General features: G+C 43.8%; 1 protein-coding gene and 1 long non-coding RNA gene across 2 annotated transcripts in view; one reads left to right on the top strand and one right to left on the bottom strand.

The window, feature by feature from the left end:
• LOC138276386 (adhesion G protein-coupled receptor E1-like) overlaps window positions 1–18,795 on the bottom strand; it is a 718,998-nt gene that overhangs the window by 426,066 nt on the left and 274,137 nt on the right. The gene's annotated exons all lie outside the window — the stretch shown is intronic.
• Window positions 4,888–18,795, top strand: part of LOC138282409 (uncharacterized) — a 74,164-nt gene continuing 60,256 nt past the window's right edge. The window contains exon 1 of the long non-coding RNA XR_011200946.1: window positions 4,888–5,169. This is a non-coding gene — a long non-coding RNA (uncharacterized lncRNA). The remainder of the gene's footprint in view (window positions 5,170–18,795) is intronic.

Raw genomic sequence — 18,795 nt, 5'->3', positions numbered from 1 at the left:
TCTTCTGTTGGTGATGTGGACATGCGTGGACCCTCCTGTCCGGTGACATTGGGTAGGGGTCCTGCAGGGGTATAAAAGGATGTTTATTACATCTGTGTGTGCTATGGTGTGCAATTGGTGGGTGACCGTGTACCCCAGTGCTTGCATTCCTGTGTGGGACCTTGTGTGATGATGGTTTAGGGGGGTGTATGGGTATGTGCAGTGACCATGCATTGGTGGTGGGTGTCCATGCTTTGGTGTTGCATGCAGGGCTTGGTGTTGGGATGTGTGGTTTGTGTTATTGGGACATTTGTGAGGAGTTGGAGTGATGGGGGTGAGGGTGGGGTTATGTGATAGCATGCAAGTAGGGTGGGGGATGTAATAGTTAAAATTTGACTTACCAGAGTCCATTCCTCCATTTACTCCTTCGAGGCCCTCAGGATGCAGAATCAGCAAGACTTGCTCCTCCCATGTTGTTAGTTGTGGGGGAGGAGGTGGGGGTCCGCCGCCAGTCCGCTGATCCGCAAGGTGGTGTCTTGAGACCACGGAATGCACCTTCCCCTGTAGGTCGTTCCACCTCTTCCTGATGTCATCCTTATTTCTTGGGTGCTGTCCCACTGCATTGACCCTGTCCACTATTCTTCGCCATAGCTCCATCTTCCTAGCTATGGAGGTGTGCTGCACCTGTGATCCAAATAGCTGTGGCTCTACCCGGACGATTTCCTCCACCATGACCCTGAGCTCCTCCTCAGAGAACCTGGGGTGTCTTTGCTGTGCCATGGGGTGGTGTGGGTGATGTGTGGGGTTGTGTGTGTAGTGATAAGTGGGGTGATATGTAGTGGCGTGTTGTGTGAAGTGCGTGGAAGTTCTGTGGGTGATGGTATTGTGTGCCTGTGGATGCTTGGTAGTTGTTTGTGGTGTCTCTCTCTGGCCTTCTCTCGGTTATTTTTGTCGTAGGGGTTTGTGGGTGATGTGGGTGTGTGTTTTATATTGTATTGGGTGTGTGGGAGTGGTGTGTGGTGTGTGTATGTGTATCAAGTGTGTGTATTTCGAAATGTCCAATGTGGCTGTGTTTTGTAAGAGTGTGTGTATTTTGAGCGCGGTGGTCTGTACCGCCAATGGAATACCGCGGTTAAAAAAACGCCACGTGGATTCGTGGGTCGTGATAGTGTGGGCGTATTTCTGTTGCCGTGACGATGGAGGTTTTGTTTTCGACAGTTTATCACTGACCTTTGGTGTGGCGGACTTGTGTGGGTGTCTGAATTTTGGCGGATTCCGAGTTGTGGGTCATATTAGTTGTGGCGGATTTCCACGGCCGCAGCGGTGTGTTGGCGGTCTTCTGCACGGTGGTAAGCGGCTTTTACCGCCAATGTTGTAATGACTGCCTATGTGTTTTACTGGCACAATTGGGAATACATCTAGCATAAAACTCAATCAGACCCATGAAAGATCTAACTTGATCCTTGTTGCACGGTGACTGAAAATCTTCAATAGCCTTAACCAAACTTTCCTTTGGTTCCACACCTCATTCTGATATTTTGTAACCGAGGTAGTCAATACATGATGTACTGAACTTGCACTTGTCTGCACTAAGAACAATTCCTTTCTCATTCAAGACAGACAATACTTATTTCATTCTCTCATCATGCTGTTCCTGATGCTTGCCAAAGACTAGAATATCATCTTGGAAGGCAATAACACCATCCATGTTTCCAAATAAACTATCGACCACCCTTTGAAACACAGCTGAAGGCGACGCCAACCCAAATGGCATGCGGTTTAAATTGGAACAACCCTTCAGGTGTAACGAAAGCTGTCAAATGTTTGGAATCAGGATGTAAGTTAATTTGATGATGAGCTGATGTCGTGTCCAACAAACTGAACTTACTTGCATTGCCTAGAGTGGAGAACATTTCAACAATGTTCGGCAAGGGATGGCAATCCACCCAGATTTGTGCATTGAGATCACGCAAATCAACACACATGCAAATCGAACCATTGACCTTATGGGCAATCACTATGGGAGCCACCCAATCAGATGCATCCACCTTCTCTATTATGTGTTGTTCACACAATCTGTTCAGTTCTTTTTTTAACTCCTCTCTTAGCGTTAAAGGTACCCTACGTACCCTATGAACCTTAGGATCGGCATTATCCTTTAATTTAATCTTGTGCGCAAAACCTTTGAACATACCAACTCCGTTCTTGAAGACATCTGGAAAAGCATCAATCCACATAGATTCTACAGACAACACATGGTTGTAATTTTTGCTTAAAATCACCTGCTCAGTGTCATTGGGATCCAACAAAATACCTAAATTTCTTTGATCTTCCCAACCAAGCAAACAGGTATCATCCTTAGCAACATATACTATACCTTTAGCCAAATTACCTTGAAAACTCAATTCAACTTCATATTCTCCCAAGACTTCCACTGGTTTTCCACCATATCCCACCAGTCTGATATGGGACTTCCTAAGTTCAATACGATTAAAATATTCCTTCCTTACTTTCTCACTCAAAAGTGTATAGGGTGAACCTGAATCAGCCACAACCATTAATTCACGTCCATTAACTAACAACTTACAGGTAAGCCTCTTGAATTCATTAAAAAATACACCCTCATTGCTAGAATTGCCAAACTGGGAGCCACAGGCGACAGTAAGTATTTCATCCTCCTCGCTGGAAGATGGATCTAAACCACCCATGCTGTCACCATGTAATTTAAGAACTTAGGGCCAGATGTAGCAAAACTTAGTTTTGTGACTCGGAAATTGTGACTCCGAGTGACTCGCAATTTCCGAGTCGCAAAACCATATGCAGAACGGTGTCTCAGACACCGTCTGCGAGTCGCTAAGACCCACCTCATTAATATTAATGAGGTGGGTCGCAAATTGCGGCCCCATAGCGACTATGGGCACTCACTAACATGGAGGCCTGCTGTAGTCAGCAGACCTCCATGTCCGTGACTGCTTGTCAATAAAGCAGTTTTTTTTTTTTTAAGTGTAGCCCGTTTTCCTTAAAGGAAAACGAGCTGCACTTAAAAAAAAATCCGAAACCTTTTGTTTCGGAATTTTTTCAGGGCAGGTAGTGGTCACCTGCCCTGAAAAAATATTTTGGGGTCCATTCACAAAGGGGAAGGGGTCCCATGGGGACCCCTTCCAATTTGCGTGTGGGTTACCATCCACTTCAAGTGGATGGTAACTGCGACTCCATTTGCGACCGCTTACGCGGTCGCAAATGGAATTGCATCCCACTGCGAGTCGCAAATAGGAAGGGAACACCCCTTCCTATTTGTGAGTCGGAAATGCATTTTGCGAGTCGGTTCCGACTCGCAAAATGCATTTCTGCATAGGAAACTCCGGTTTGCGACTCGCAAATGGCAATTTTTGCCATTTGCGACTCGCAAACTGTTTCCTACATCTGGCCCTTTATCCCTTGCACCAGACCGCATCTTGTTAACAGCTCTACACATCCTTGCAAAATGCCCAGTCTTGGAACATTTGGAACACTTCTTTCCTACAGCAGGGCAATTACTCGCATTACCTAAGTGGAACGTACTACCACATCTAAAACGTTCTATCTTCTTGGGAGTCTCCTTCCTTAATGATGTTTCAGCTTTGACATTCACGTGAGATTTGTTGGATTTCTGTTTAATTATAGCCACTTTCTGATGCAAATCCTTCTCACTAGCTTTGTTAATCTGTTCCATGAACGTAGTGGAATTCTCAATCCTAGTGGCTATTTCCACTACCTTCTCTAACGTTAAGTTTGGTGTAGATAAGAGAGCTTCTTGTTCCTTCTTATTATTAGTTTTCTCAACCCGTTGATCTCTTATCATTTCATCCTCACTTGTTTTATACTCACATGAAACAGCTAACATTCTCAACTTCCCCACAAAGTTCTCAACTGGTTCCCCAGGAACCTGTACTCTCTTGTAAAATTTCTGCCTTTCCATAATAACATTTTTACATGCCTTAAATCTAACATCAAGAGACTTTATAGCGGAAGCATATTCTTCAATACCTCCATCCCCTTCACCCTCAGCCAATGGAACACAAACTTGGGGAATGTGTTTTAAAATTTTGTGACCTTCTGGACCTAAACAATGACGTAACACAGAAAACTTTTTTTATGCGTAAAAGAGTCACCATCGAGAGCGTCCAGGTAAGCTTCAAAACCTTCTTTCCACGAATCCCAATCCGCTTCTGATGAAACAGAATCAGGAGAAACCACAGGAGGAGGAAGGACAGAATGCTGCATGGTTAATGTTAAAAGTGAACAGAATATGAGTTAGATTCAACGGGATAACAACGTTAAATTTATAGTGTGCTTAACGCCATAAATTACCACAGATAAATTGATACTTAAGAAGGGTGAGCATAAAAAGAAAAAAAAAACTCTGGATGACACGCGATAAGGTGTGTGTGTCACCGTTGAGCTAGTCAAAAACACATCAATGTCAGCGTAATATAACTTGAATGACACGCATCAACAATGTGTGCATATCAATGCTGAAGTGATGGTCTTTGTGTTCTGGAAATCGAAAACACTTGAAACGCCATGGAAAGGAAACTCCGTTGATTAGGAGAAAGTCAGTAATACACGTAAAACTCCGAAGCTGCGGTGAGAGCGTCCCCGTTACCAAGAGACCAAACTCTGCTGACCAAGGCACGCTGGAAACGCACATGTCCAAAAACTCCGAAGCTACGGAGAGAGCGTCCCCGTTGCTAAGAAATGTACGTGTCCAAAACTCCAAAGCTGCTGAGAGAGCGTCCCCATTGCTAGGAGACCAACTCTGCGGACCAAGGCACGCTGGGAATGCATGCTTGCACAAAGCTCTTTGTTGCCTAGAAACAGGACTGAAAAGTCCAGATGACGCGTGCGCTAAGCACGGAAAAAAAAATAACGGCAGTGCGTGGCGCGCGCGTACTATCTCAGCGCACGTCATCAGCACTTACCTGCACTTCACCGCCTCTCCCCAAAGTCCAGCGGCATATTTATAACGGCTGAGGTAAAATGTTTAAATCACCAGCCGGTTAAAGGTCCTCACCAGGAGAAAACGTTCAATGAATCCGGGGCCAGGGAGAAAGCAATCACAGCGTTGGAGCTCACGCCTTCGAAGCGCACACGTGGATACGGAGTTGTCCTGTAGTCCCTCGTCGCCAGTGAACAGTCGGGTTACAAATGGTAAGTTTATTGAATCCACAGAAACAGGACAGCTAAAGGTATCGACCGCCACAGATGCCGACTCAACCATTTCTCCCCCGCGCTTTCTCTCATGTCGAGTCTTGTGCCGGAGTTCCAGAACGCACGCAAGACTCGACATAAGAACCCAACATATTACTGACATGGGACTACAATACATTGATTCAGTGCTTTAAGTGGGATTGGTCCTGCCTGATCTCAGAACTGGCAGTAATTAATGAAATGACTCCTCATCAAGCCCTATGTCGATGTCCTTAACTTTACAGAAAAAAACACTGTTTTCTCAACAATAAATGTTAATTATATGAATGTAATCCATGCCAGCCATACAGTCCCTGTTTACAATTCGCATGTTTTACATAGTCATGCATTGCCTGAGTGAATTTTCCTTTTCCGGAAAGTTGTACTTCTAAAGCTTTTTTATGCCACACATAACTCATGTACAGTGCCTTCTGTGAACTGAGAGGTCCCTCGTGTCTAGGAGAGTACAAGTTGTGGGTGGGTGTTTATAACGAACACAAGTGAGAGTTCAAGATTTCAAGTTGAAGGTAGGGTGAGTTTATCACAGTTACTGACAGCAGGACATAAAGGTGTTTAGGATACATGCTCATCCAATTTTTGGCCTCACGGAAGAACACACAGCACAATGGTGAGATGCTCCAATTATTATAGTACTTCTATGGAAAAATATATGAAAAGGGTACAAAGCAGTCAGAATATTGACAGGGTGAATAGTTAAGAAAATGCAATGTTTGCCAGTGAGGGGTGTGGTAAGTGTGAGGGGGTGACGAAGTGAAGGAGATCCACCCTAGTATTTGCAGTAGAGAAAAAGATGAGGAGTGGGATAAGCAGATAGAGGGAGGATTTCGGAAAGATGTGGGGAGGAAAAGAGGATACGTGTCTAAAGGAAAAACGGCAGAGGAAGGTGGTGCGAAGGGGAGATTAGGATAGGGCGCCCATGGCAGAATTTAGCAAATTTGGCCTGTGTCCCAGTTTTTAGAGGGGGTCGACTAAAAAATAGTTGAAGGCACATTATTATGTGTTCCAAAGCAGGGCTGGTTTGCAAATGTTAAAGAAAAGCCATTTCCTTAGTAGGTATGATACTTGGTTTAAAAATTGCATGTTATGTATTTTCTTAGTACCCATTCTGTGTTTCGATGTTGATGACTGCTGTCATTCTGTGGCGCTGGATAATGTACAATTGTAGTCCTTCTTCTATTTTTAAGAATTGTACCGGTTTGGGGGTTTTAAAATCTGGTCACCCTTGAACGCAAGCGATAAGACACTCAAAGACTACTATTCCTTTCACAGACCTTAGTCATTTTTAATTGACTGTCTCTTGTTTTGAGAATTTAAGTATTTTCAATTCTATTTATTCACAGCAAAACTATTGTTGTTATTTATTAACCAGATACTGTTATCGTGCATTGGCAAAGCCAACAGATCATGCTTGCTTTAAACATGTGTCTGTTACTGTGTGTTATTTATGGGTGCAATAGCAGAAAGCCCGCAGGAGGGCACCAGTATTCTGGTCAGGCGGGAGAAAGTGGGAAGTACAGGATTTTGATTAGGTGATTTAAGCCACGCTCTTAATTGTGTAAGGACACGGTTCTTGGAAAATATTCCTAGTTACATTTCTTTGTCCAAGCCTCTTTTACAGTACCCCATCTATTTAATTCCACTTTAAGCCCTGCATAGACTGCACCAATACCAGCGCAGTTGTGCACTGACAGTTATATTAGATATAGTGCAAGGCCAGTGCAATATTTCATCTCCATTTACACTGCCGAACAACCAAAGCCTATTTCAAGACATGGACTCAATTAGGGAGAGTAAGGGGTGAGCCGCGGCGATCCCTGGCTTGCGACTCCTGGAGTGCCCCAATGATCCCTGGCTTCAAATAGCCAGCATGAAGGAGCTCTCTAGGTAATATTCGATTTCAGAAAATGAAATGTGCAGTATAGCATGTGTTTGAATAATTGAATAAAGACTTCAGATTTTTTGCAGTCTCTTTGATGTATTTGATGTATTTATGGGTGTAAGCCAGATCTTACTTTTAATTTTAATTCCATTAGTATTGCAGGATCAGTGAAATGACTCGTCACAAGTTTGGGCAGGAAACAAGTAACATAGGTCGCTTGGCCTTCATAGATGGTTCTCTGATGTACCAGAAGAGAGTGCTTTGCCACCCCTCTTGACTTTGTACACCATGCAAGAAATCTAGCTATCCATTGTCCAGAACGACCTACATTTTCAATCAACAGTTGAGTGCTGTGAGAAGAGGTGGCCTGTGGGCACGTGGCTCCAATTACATGGTCAGTAAACATGTGTATGACAGTGTCAGAAGTTGCAATGCCACCAACTGTTTCTGTGCTTGTGTCAGCAGAACTAACGTGTCAACGTTAGCCGGTGACTGCAACACACAAACCACTTGCTGCTTCTTTCCCCGGTTATGCAGTATTAAAAGAAACACAAATTTGCACACTGATGGCTACCTTCAATTTTACAAGCATCACATAGTAAATTATGCCCCTTCGCTAGGTAAGGTTTGAATTTGTTTGCCTCTTATGTATTTAGTATCTATCCTTAATGTACTAAGGGGCATATTTACAAGGAAGTTGTGCAGTGTGGCGCTGCATCAAAATTGGCAGGGCTGCACTGTGTCACTTCAGAAACGCAGGAATGCACCGTATTTACAAAAATATGGTGCACCCCTGTGTTTCTCCTAGTGCTGGTGCTAAAGTTAGCCACCCCACAACAAGTGGCTTAACGTTGCCTTGTAAATATGGTGCAGGACACAGCACCAACGAAGCATCACAAAAACTGATGCTCCAGTGGCGTTGGGAGCTTCAAAATATGTCCAGTAGTATTAAAACGAAGAGCCCTAATATATATAAGAAAATGAAGCTAGTGAAAAGGACAAGTAGTAGCAGTAGAAATATTTTTGTTACATTCAGAATTATGGTGGAAATTCCACTTGGTTATTAATAAGTGTTTTTTTGTCCGCTTGGGCTTATGGTGATGTTCAAACACAAGCAGTACCATATTTCTATCAATATATTTTTGTTTCTCTGTACACAGTAAACAGTAAGTGGTTATTTAATGATTCTAAACTATGTAAATAGAGAATTCAAAAGGTGTAAAGGGAAATAGGCTAGAATAACAAAATAGACTTTGTAATCCAACATTGGTTTACGATTTTTTGGGGGGGAGCTGAGTAGTCTTGAATGAGCACACTCAAGAGAACCTTTGCTGGGACAGAAAAATCCACTGCATGGTAAAATACATGTATCCTGCCCTGAGTGGCCAACTGTACTGTTGTCTGAATTCCTAATGAATCCTTAATGATGACTTCTTGTCATAGGCAAACAAAGATCATGTGTGTGTGCCTTGAAATAGGCCTGTCTTATGGATTGCAGTCTTGTTGGACTGGAAGGGGCTCCTCATTGTGATGGAAGACTACCATCCTTCACCAGGAGTTTAGCAGCACAAGCGTGGTGGGGCAGCATACCTTGTAGTGATCAGTAGAGGGAAGGAAAAGGAGAGACTCCAATTTCATTTATATATACTGCTCTTTAATGCTTTGATAGATCAAAGGCAAGGAACCGGGATACATCTCAGGAATTGAGATTGGGCTAATAAGAAAGTCATTAAGAGTAGGGCTGGGGGTCTGCAATTAATCCTTTGATGCACATATCACTGTGGCTGACATCCAGGCGTGAACTCTGGTCACTCCCATGAATTGCTTTGTGAGCAATCAGCTTCGGAGTCATGCCTTCTGTGAAAGACAGCTTTAATGAAGAAAGATGCCCCAATCAAAAGAACCCCAACATAAAGCTTCAAAGACCCAGACCCTAAATTTGGTGTCTGGAAAAGGAATATAAGTATTGGAGGTTGAGTCTCCAAAAATGTGTTATCTGCCAAGCAGCCAGATGGGCTGTGTCAGAAAAGGAAACTCTGCAAGACTTCTGCCTGTGACCAGGAATGGGGGGCAAGGCCTGGTAGTATCTCTGCTGGGTGAAGGAACACATAGTGAGCCACCGGTAAAGTACAGTTTTAAGAAGTGCCAAGACTTGTCACTGTCTGGACCGGGGGTTGAGGCCGGAAGATCCCGCACCTGTATCACCACATACCACAGCAACCCTGTATGCCAGAAGGGTTTGCCGAAACCAGCGCTGCCAAAGATTCTGGCTACTACCGAAAGGAGAGACTGAGTGTAGCAAGGTGGAAATATTATGTGGTATAACTGGGGGATCTTGCCATATATTGCTAACACATTACCCATAAGTGGACCTCTGGTTCACACCAGTAAACCTTAACTTAGTCCTAGTAGAGTGGCAAAGAGCAGTCAGGCTACTTAGCCGAACATGTGTAAAGCATTTTACAACTCCAACATGAATGATAAGTAATTGACACGACTCAAAATAAATCCAAAATCAATTTAGAAAAATAAAGCAGATACTTATCTTAATTTAGACACCAAAACGAACTTCAGAGCCCCTCGCACCACCTTAGTACTGCCATAGTATAATTTCTTTTACGCTAAGGCAAAGCTAAACTGGCTTTTTCCACACGCCATATGTACAAAGTATCACAATGCATGCATTGCGCCACTTTGTAAACCCTTGTGCAACATTATGCCTGGGCTAGGCATAATGTAGCCAAGGGGAGCGTTCCCCGTTGGGGGCGGGGGCAAAAAAAGGCGCAAAGAAATCTAAACTATTTCTTTGTGGAATTGTTCCTGGCATTTTTAACACCTGCTCAAAGCAGGCATTAAAATGAGGCTACCATTGCTTTCAGTGGGCCTCTAGGTGCGTTGCAGGATTAGCGTCAACATTTTGGACTCTAATCCTGCAAAGGGCCAAACTAGCGGCAACATTTTTGATGCTAGTTCCCTAACTACCACCATGGTGCGCCATATGTTAAATATGGCGCACACATGGTGGCGTTAGTGGGGCGCAGGAAAAGTGGTGCTGCATAACATGCAGCACCACTTTTCCTAAATTTGGCCCTTTGTATATTATGTACAACTGGAGTTATGGATTTTTAAAGCATTTAAAGATAGATGCACTTTTACTTGTCAAACGGATACCATTAAAGTAAATGGGGGAGAGCACAGTGTGCAATCGGTCACTTGGGGGGTGAACTCACCTGGGGTTAAGCTAAGCGGGTCCCTCGAGCAAGTCTCAACAGACAGTATTTTATTACCTTGCCCAAGTAGTCTGGGTGCAGAGGTGCTCTGGCTGTCCTTGGTGATCACGGGATCCACAGGTGCTGTCAAAATTGCAGCACTTGACAAAAACACACTTGGAGAGTAGAGACCTGTGGGGTACCAGGACCTATATTCCGCAACTGGAACTTTGCTGCCATATCTAGCACCTCTGGGTACAGAGGTAGCCTTGCAGCTGTCAATCACAGGAGGGTCATGCCTAAGATGCTTTGCCACTTGGTGAAAGTCACCTTCTTCACGATGCAGGGTGTCAGCAGTGGGGTTGATGCTGACATCAGTCACTATTGCTGGGGTTTGCTCTGGAGTCAGTGATGTCCAGGAATGGGGTCGGTTACCAGGCTGGTGACCAACAAGCCTTGGCAGTGGCAAAAGTAGTCCAGGGATACTTTGTTGGCTGGAGGTCGATAAGAGTGGTGTAGCAGCTGGAAACTAGGCGTGATCCTCCCTACAGCTCCCAGGATGCAGGTCACTGACTTTCTTTGGACTCACTCAAAAGGGGGCCAACAGGTTGCACTTCTTGTGACACAGCACGCGGATGCTTTTGCAGGTGACTGGTTCCACCGGTCAAGGGAGTCTGCTTCAGTTTCTGGCATCCACTAAAGTCCCTCTTGCTGGGAACTATGAGCTTTTGCCACAGCACACACATCAAACACACAGTTCCACTATATGATCTCCTCAGGGAACTTAAGAGTCCTCTCTTTGTGCTGCGGTGGAGTCCAAAGTCCTGTTGGTGTCTTCTCTGTGCCGCTTCTCAGATTCAAAGTTAAAACTGAGGTTCTGGTGCCAGGGAAGCCTCTTGAATCCTAGTTTACAGGGTGTTAAGTGTGCAAAAGACAGTGGTCCATGGACAACTGATCCCTGCTGCTAGTCCATCCCTGAGGTGATGACTTCCTGTGGGAGTACGTCACTTTTCTACACTGAGCCTTCCAATTTCAAGGTTTGCCAACATAGCCGAACCTTTCCTCTGCTGAACCGACCTCCTAGCCCACCCTAAAGGGGTTTCTAGCCTCTTGGAGGTGTATGCCTCCTGAATAACTAATTCTGTCACCTGTCAGCCTGGACAGGGTGGGAAGGACTTTGACCTTGAGTGGGGGACAAGAGATTACACATCAAGGGTTGTGAAAGAATTTGAGCCTTTGAGCTCTGCGCCTTGATCAAAGTGAACACTAGCCTTCCAGAGAGGGCGGAGGTGTGACCTCTTTCCTGCCCAGGTCCTTTGTCTCCATCCTGGAGGAAGTGTTAGCACAACTAGCAGGAGGGGAGACTCTTGTCTGAGTGGCACATGGCTTGGGGGATCTGGCAACTTGTGGGGGCATCCTCTATGGATGCCACCAGGGTACATGCTAGCTAATGCTGGGCACAAGAATCATGCTTTGGGTTAAAGAGCACGGTGTTTGACAGCAAACACTGGGGAAATCATTCGGGCCATCGTGGAGCTGGCCATCTGGGGTTTGTTCAGGTGAAAGCCCATGTTATCCTACGGACCGCCAGTCACTTGCAATAGCATTAAGTTTTAAATGCTATCACAGGCTCATATATGCTTGTGCATATACAGGGAGCGCAGAATTATTAGGCAAATTAGTATTTTGACCACATCATCCTCTTTATGCATGTTGTCTTACTCCAAGCTGTATAGGCTCGAAAGCCTACTACCAATTAAGCATATTAGGTGATGTGCATCTCTGTAATGAGAAGGGGTGTGGTCTAATGACATCAACACCCTATATCAGGTGTGCATAATTATTAGGCAACTTCCTTTCCTTTGGCAAAATGGGTCAAAAGAAGGACTTGACAGGCTCCGAAAAGTCAAAAATAGTGAGATATCTTGCAGAGGGATGCAGCACTCTTAAAATTGCAAAGCTTCTGAAGCGTGATCATCGAACAATCAAGCGTTTCATTCAAAATAGTCAACAGGGTCGCAAGAAGCGTGTGGAAAAACCAAGGCGCAAAATAACTGCCCATGAACTGAGAAAAGTCAAGCATGCAGCTGCCACGATGCCACTTGCCACCAGTTTGGCCATATTTCAGAGCTGCAACATCACTGGAGTGCCCAAAAGCACAAGGTGTGCAATACTCAGAGACATGGCCAAGGTAAGAAAGGCTGAAAGACGACCACCACTGAACAAGACACACAAGCTGAAACGTCAAGACTGGGCCAATAAATATCTCAAGACTGATTTTTCTAAGGTTTTATGGACTGATGAAATGAGAGTGAGTCTTGATGGGCTAGATGGATGGGCCCGTGGCTGGATTGGTAAAGGGCAGAGAGCTCCAGTCCGACTCAGACGCCAGCAAGGTGGAGGTGGAGTACTGGTTTGGGCTGGTATCATCAAAGATGAGCTTGTGGGGCCTTTTCGGGTTGAGGATGGAGTCAAGCTCAACTCCCAGTCCTACTGCCAGTTCCTGGAAGACACCTTCTTCAAGCAGTGGTACAGGAAGAAGTCTGCATCCTTCAAGAAAAACATGATTTTCATGCAGGACAATGCTCCATCACACGCGTCCAAGTACTCCACAGCGTGGCTGGCAAGAAAGGGTATAAAAGAAGGAAATCTAATGACATGGCCTCCTTGTTCACCTGATCTGAACCCCATTGAGAACCTGTGGTCCATCATCCAATGTGAGATTTACAAGGAGGGAAAACAGTACACCTCTCTGAACAGTGTCTGGGAGGCTGTGGTTGCTGCTGCATGCAATGTTGATGGTGAACAGATCAAAACACTGACAGAATCCATGGATGGCAGGCTTTTGAGTGTCCTTGCAAAGAAAGGTGGCTATATTGGTCACTGATTTGTTTTTGTTTTGTTTTTGAATGTCAGAAATGTATATTTGTGAATGTTGAGATGTTATATTGGTTTCACTGGTAATAATAAATAATTGACATGGGTATATATATTTTTTTTGTTAAGTTGCCTAATAATTATGCACAGTAATAGTCACCTGCACACACAGATATCCCCCTAACATAGCTAAAACTAAAAACAAACTAAAAACTACTTACAAAAATATTCAGCTTTGATATTAATGAGTTTTTTGGGTTCATTGAGAACATGGTTGTTGTTCAATAATAAAATTAATCCTCAAAAATACAACTTGCCTAATAATTCTGCACTCCCTGTATGTCTTCACTCACAACTCAGTGCACCCTGTCTCCTAGGCTATAGGAAGCTTGCCTTAGGGGTGACTGAACTTTACTATGGGCATTGAAGCAACTCTGCCTGCACTTAGTGTGGGCAGAATCAAACTTAAGCAGACAGACTGCTCGTGCAGGCCGACATGGCAAATCTGCAGGCTTTGTTTTTACTCAGGTCAAGCAGGGTGGCAGGATCAGTGTTGCAGCCCTGGCGACCCCATTACCATCTCTGTGTACTACTGGTACCATTTACTAGGGTCTTACAGGGGTTGCAAAGTCCTCGCAAATTGGGTTTACAATCACAGTACAATTTCAGTGAAAAAGCATTGGCAATGAGGTCTGATTAGAAGGCCCCAGTGCATTTTCAGATCAAAAATGACAACATCAAGCAGCAAAAAGTGTGTGTGTGTGGGGGGGTGACTATCTAAAAAGGAGACTTTATAACACTGAGGCTACAATTTGCAGGTTTGACTGCCCTGTGAGGGAACTGCCCCCAATTCACCAAAAAGGATGCCCGGAGACGCTGTGGACAATGCTGCATCCTTGCTGACTCCAGTTGGGAGCTAAAGAAAGGATTCTCTCTAGCTCTTCCTTGAGCATAGTCAACTTACTGCATATTCACAAGCAGGCAGCTGCTCTGAGGTCTGGTGCTGCTGCCTGTGCTGCAAGCAGCTCGACCTCCACGAACTGAGCAGGACTCGCAGGTGCGCATTTGAAGGTGCCCATTGCATCTCTGAACTCTTCTGTGCTGCAAGAGTGGTTAAGATATGAACCAGGTCATTTGGCCCCCGGGGATCTCACTGCAAATGGTGCTGAGGCACCATAGACACTCTTAGCTAAGTTCCTAAAAGGGCAAAATGGAGAACTCTTGAGTACAGCCTAATAGTTTGCGTTTTCTGAGGCTGCCACAAGTGAATGGGAAATAACCCTAAACACGTTACATAAAAGAGGGTGGCACTGGGATTTGCCTGACAACTACTAAAACCCCAACCTCAAGTGGGATTGTGTTTTTGCATTTGAATTTCACACTTCTTTGCATTTATAGAGTTAGAAATAAAATGCAATTTTTTTGTCTTATAAAAACAAGTATTTAGCTGGAATTTTTTTACTGTTCGTACTGTTTGCACTTTGAGTTAGGAGCAATGTATCCTGACCTCTGTCTACATCCCCTGAGAAAGCCTTTACTGCTCGATTACAACTACTACTGAGAGTCGAGTCCATAAGGGGTACGTGGTCCAGTTGAGCGGGATCCCTAGTAGGTCGGACCTGAGGCTTCAGTAGTAAAAAGCCTCAACCATCATAGTTGAGCCCAATCACCCCTGCGTGCCTCGTGGCCCTCTGAAAAAGGTTCTGACAACCACTGTTACAAAAATACAGAGACATTTGTTTTATTCATGGCTGAACCTCCTTTAAATAAATTAGAGAACCCCTATTATTTCTGTTGATTAGTCAAGCTTGACTCTTAGAAGGTAAAATCCCCATGTGTAGTTTCCCGGTTTTGATTCCTCTTCAATCTGTTTTATTAAAATGGGAAGACTGTTACTCATCCCTTCCAAACAAAGGAGTTCCAAATGCAGGAGGGGCATTTAGGGGCATATTTATACTCGGTTTGTGCTGAATTAGCGTAAAACAAAATGACGCTAATTCAGCGCAACTTAACTCCATATTTATACTTTGGCGCTATACTTGTCTAGCGCCAAAATATTGGAGTTAACGTAATTTTTTGCCTACAAAAAACTATCTTGCATCAATGAGATCCAAGATAGGCTTTCCCAGGCAAAAAATGACTCTAAGGCCCATGCGCCTTATTTATCCTCCCATGCAAAATTGGTGCATGGGAGGGAGGCGTGCCGAGCTTGCTTAGCGCCATTATTTAACGCCTGGGTCAGGGCAGGCGTTAGGGAACCTGTGAGCCTATTTCCATGGTGGAACACAATGGATTAAGTCCACAGGTGCCTTCCCCAGGCGCCTTCCCCAGGCCCCAAGAACACCCCCAACCCACACGAGAGGGACAGCAGAGGATGGGGGACCCCATCCCAGGTAAGTATAGGTAATTAGAGGTAGGTATTTTCAATTTTTTTTAAAGTGCCATTGGAGCCCCTGAAAAGGACCCCATACATGGCACTGGGTGCAATGACCACGCCCTGGGGACCCTTGTCCCCTGTGCTGGCCATTTGGGTGGTGGGCATGACTCCTGTCTTTTATAAGAGAGGAGTCATGTGGTATGATAGGTTTAGCATCAAGAAATGACACTAATCTGGTTAGCCATCTTTTTTTACTCTAACCAGCCTAATGTCATTTTTTAACGTTAAACCCCCATCTCCCATACCGCCACCCCCACCCAGAAAACATTATTCTCTATGACGTTAACCCACCATTTGCACCGGCTTGCGCCACTCCATAAATAAGACACTCAGTGGCGTCTTGGAATAGTGCTAGCCTGCGGTAAACCTTTTCACACAAAACTGCGTTAGCGCAGTTTTTTCGAGAAAAATATAAATATGGCCCTTTCTTTTGTAATAGCTGCACATGCAGCATATGTATGTGAAACATTTTACTCATGGGTGGCTTTTGAGGCACATGATGCTAATAGCTAATGTAGGACACTTTCAAATACACCGATCAGCTGCACAACTATTGAATACAGAGCATATAAATACTTACAAATTCCTCTTGCACTCCAGAACATCAAAATTGGTTTGCAAGCACCTTACCACACACACATAAACATGTCAGACTGAGGCCTCTGAGTAATGAAGGGGCTACCTGGCCAGTGTTTGCAGAATATGCACCATATGCTAATCAAAGTGTGCGATCTTCCACAGAAGCAGTGGCACTTATAAACCATATAGTCAGGGCTTATGGCACAGGCAATGAGTCCACAGACAAACGCTATCATGGAAAAAGTGCCCATGAAGCGTAATGAAACAGCCTTCTAGATTGCTCATATGACCAACCAGTTGGAAGCACTTTACCCTCAGACTACACCAAGATAAACATAGATGTTTTACTTTGTGACTACCCTTAAGAATGATGTCAGCCATTGAGTAGTGAGTGTAACTTCTGGGGAAGCATTTTTGTGTGTGTTTATACTACTATTCATGGTACGCCTTCATTGGATGTACTCCTGGAAGTGACTAAATAGGTACACAATTAACACAGAGCTGTACCAGCCCTGAACCTGGGGATTAAATTGATTAGTAATTTTGTTATTGTGTCAACTCTTACTTTAAGTAATAGGTGTGGGGAATCATCAGCACTGGCTATACATCAGAGATTGAGAGCAGTTCTGTCACAGGGTCAGGAACAAGAGATACCCAGAATCATATCTGATACCTACACCTCTGTGTGCCATGATACCCTAGGGACATGAGCAGAGTACTCCATATTAAAAGCAAAACAAAACCTAGAGTACAGTAAAGACAAAGTGAATACCTGGAGCTAAAAAGAAGCAGAAGGGGAGGGAGATAGAAAAGGGAAAAATGGATCTCCTGTGGATCAGGAGTCCAGTCAGGTTGGTTACAATTTGTGGGATCATGACAAATTTATAAAGCTGTATCACTATCAGTATACTGATGGCCATGCACCCCGCTCTTTTCAGGACTCTGATGATAGGAGGACAGAGAAGGGGGTTAAAATGATTACAGATGCAGAGACAATCATACAAAACAAAAGGGAGAATCAAAAGAAAGTGCTCTGCTTACTGTAAAGAAAGAAGAAAATGGTTGATTCTAAAACACATGTAAAAAAGAAGTTGTTAGACTTTCTAGAAAAAAATATGCAGTGCATACTTTGAACACTTCTGCAGAATGGGACTTGGGAGAAAACACTTATAGACAGTGCAGTAGAAGTACCAATAATGTATCAGACTCTGGCGAGACAAACTGAACAGTACATACAATTTGAAACTCCCGACAGATATGTAACCCCCGAGACAGGGTTTATAATATTGAAATGCAAATATAAGATGACAAAAATAGCACAAAAAAAGCTGTCTTCTCATTGCGCTTGTCTGATGCCTATGATATCATCTTGGGAGAAGAGGTTTGGCCTCCAGTCTTCATGAGCGAACTGCCCAGGGGAAAGAAGTGATTTAGTAGCCTGTATCTCCTTACTACCTGAGAGGATCAGGGAAACCTCTGTCAGAGAGAGGGCACTAAAACTCACTCAAGCACTAAATAGAAATCAAGCCAGAGTGGGACAAAGATTTGATTCCGGAGGCATTCTTTATAATATTAGCCTCACGTTCAGGCTCAATATCCAAGAAACCAGATGCTAATTATGATGTAAAACCAATTTTAAAACAATTACAATTCCAAGGCATCATATCCTATCCTACTCATCAATGAACATCTCACATACACTGTGCAAAATGTGCACGGTACTGGTATTGTTTAGATCCAGGTGCGTACAAAATGTAAAAGAATACTAGATACTGCTAATGGGTCCCTGAATCAAAATATAGCAACTGTAAGTGGGTATTTAATGTCAATTACTGCATTTGGAGTCCAATATTTCTCCAAAGGCTCCCCTGGAGATATAAGAATGGTCCAGGTCTTTCTCAGCACATATCATAGAGAGCTTAAAACCAAATTCTGAAGCTTTATCATACACTGATAAAATTTACATCACAGATGATGATTTAAACACACACTTAACTCGAGTGGACTGGATAGTGACCATATTGGCCTCACACAGTTACAAAGTAAATTTCTAAAAATCTAAAATCGTCTCTTTGAATTTAGTCTTCTTAGGCTATGTGCTATCCATTGAAGGAAAAGGGCTAACACCTGACTTCCGCAAAAAAAGTGCAACTTTGCAACCCACGAATATGCTATGAATGTTGCAATCCCAGCTGAGATTCCTGAACTTTGAACAAGCTTACTTGCCACATTATGCTGAGCGAGTTAAACCATTGTACGATTTAACATCTCTCACATTTTCTCAAAAACATTGGTCAAGTGAATACACAATGATCTTGCAGACATGCTAGAATCAAAATATTTACAAACCAGAGATAACAAAACCAACTTGGGACCACATGTATGTAGGTAATTGTTTGTGATTACCAAATAGCAAATGTATGTGAATATCTATTTGATAATCGCAAAGATCCATGTACAAATGTGGGTTTTACACATTTTGCGAGTCCCAGTGGGTCGCAAATAGACGTACCACATGAATAATAATGTGGAAGGTCTTTGTTTGCAACCCATTAACTCCTTCTCTACCAGGGCTTTTCCACCTC

This window comes from Pleurodeles waltl, chromosome 2_2 (assembly GCF_031143425.1).
Source record: "Pleurodeles waltl isolate 20211129_DDA chromosome 2_2, aPleWal1.hap1.20221129, whole genome shotgun sequence".
Taxonomy (NCBI): Eukaryota; Metazoa; Chordata; class Amphibia; order Caudata; family Salamandridae; genus Pleurodeles; species Pleurodeles waltl.
This window is presented reverse-complemented; position numbering and strand designations above follow the sequence as displayed.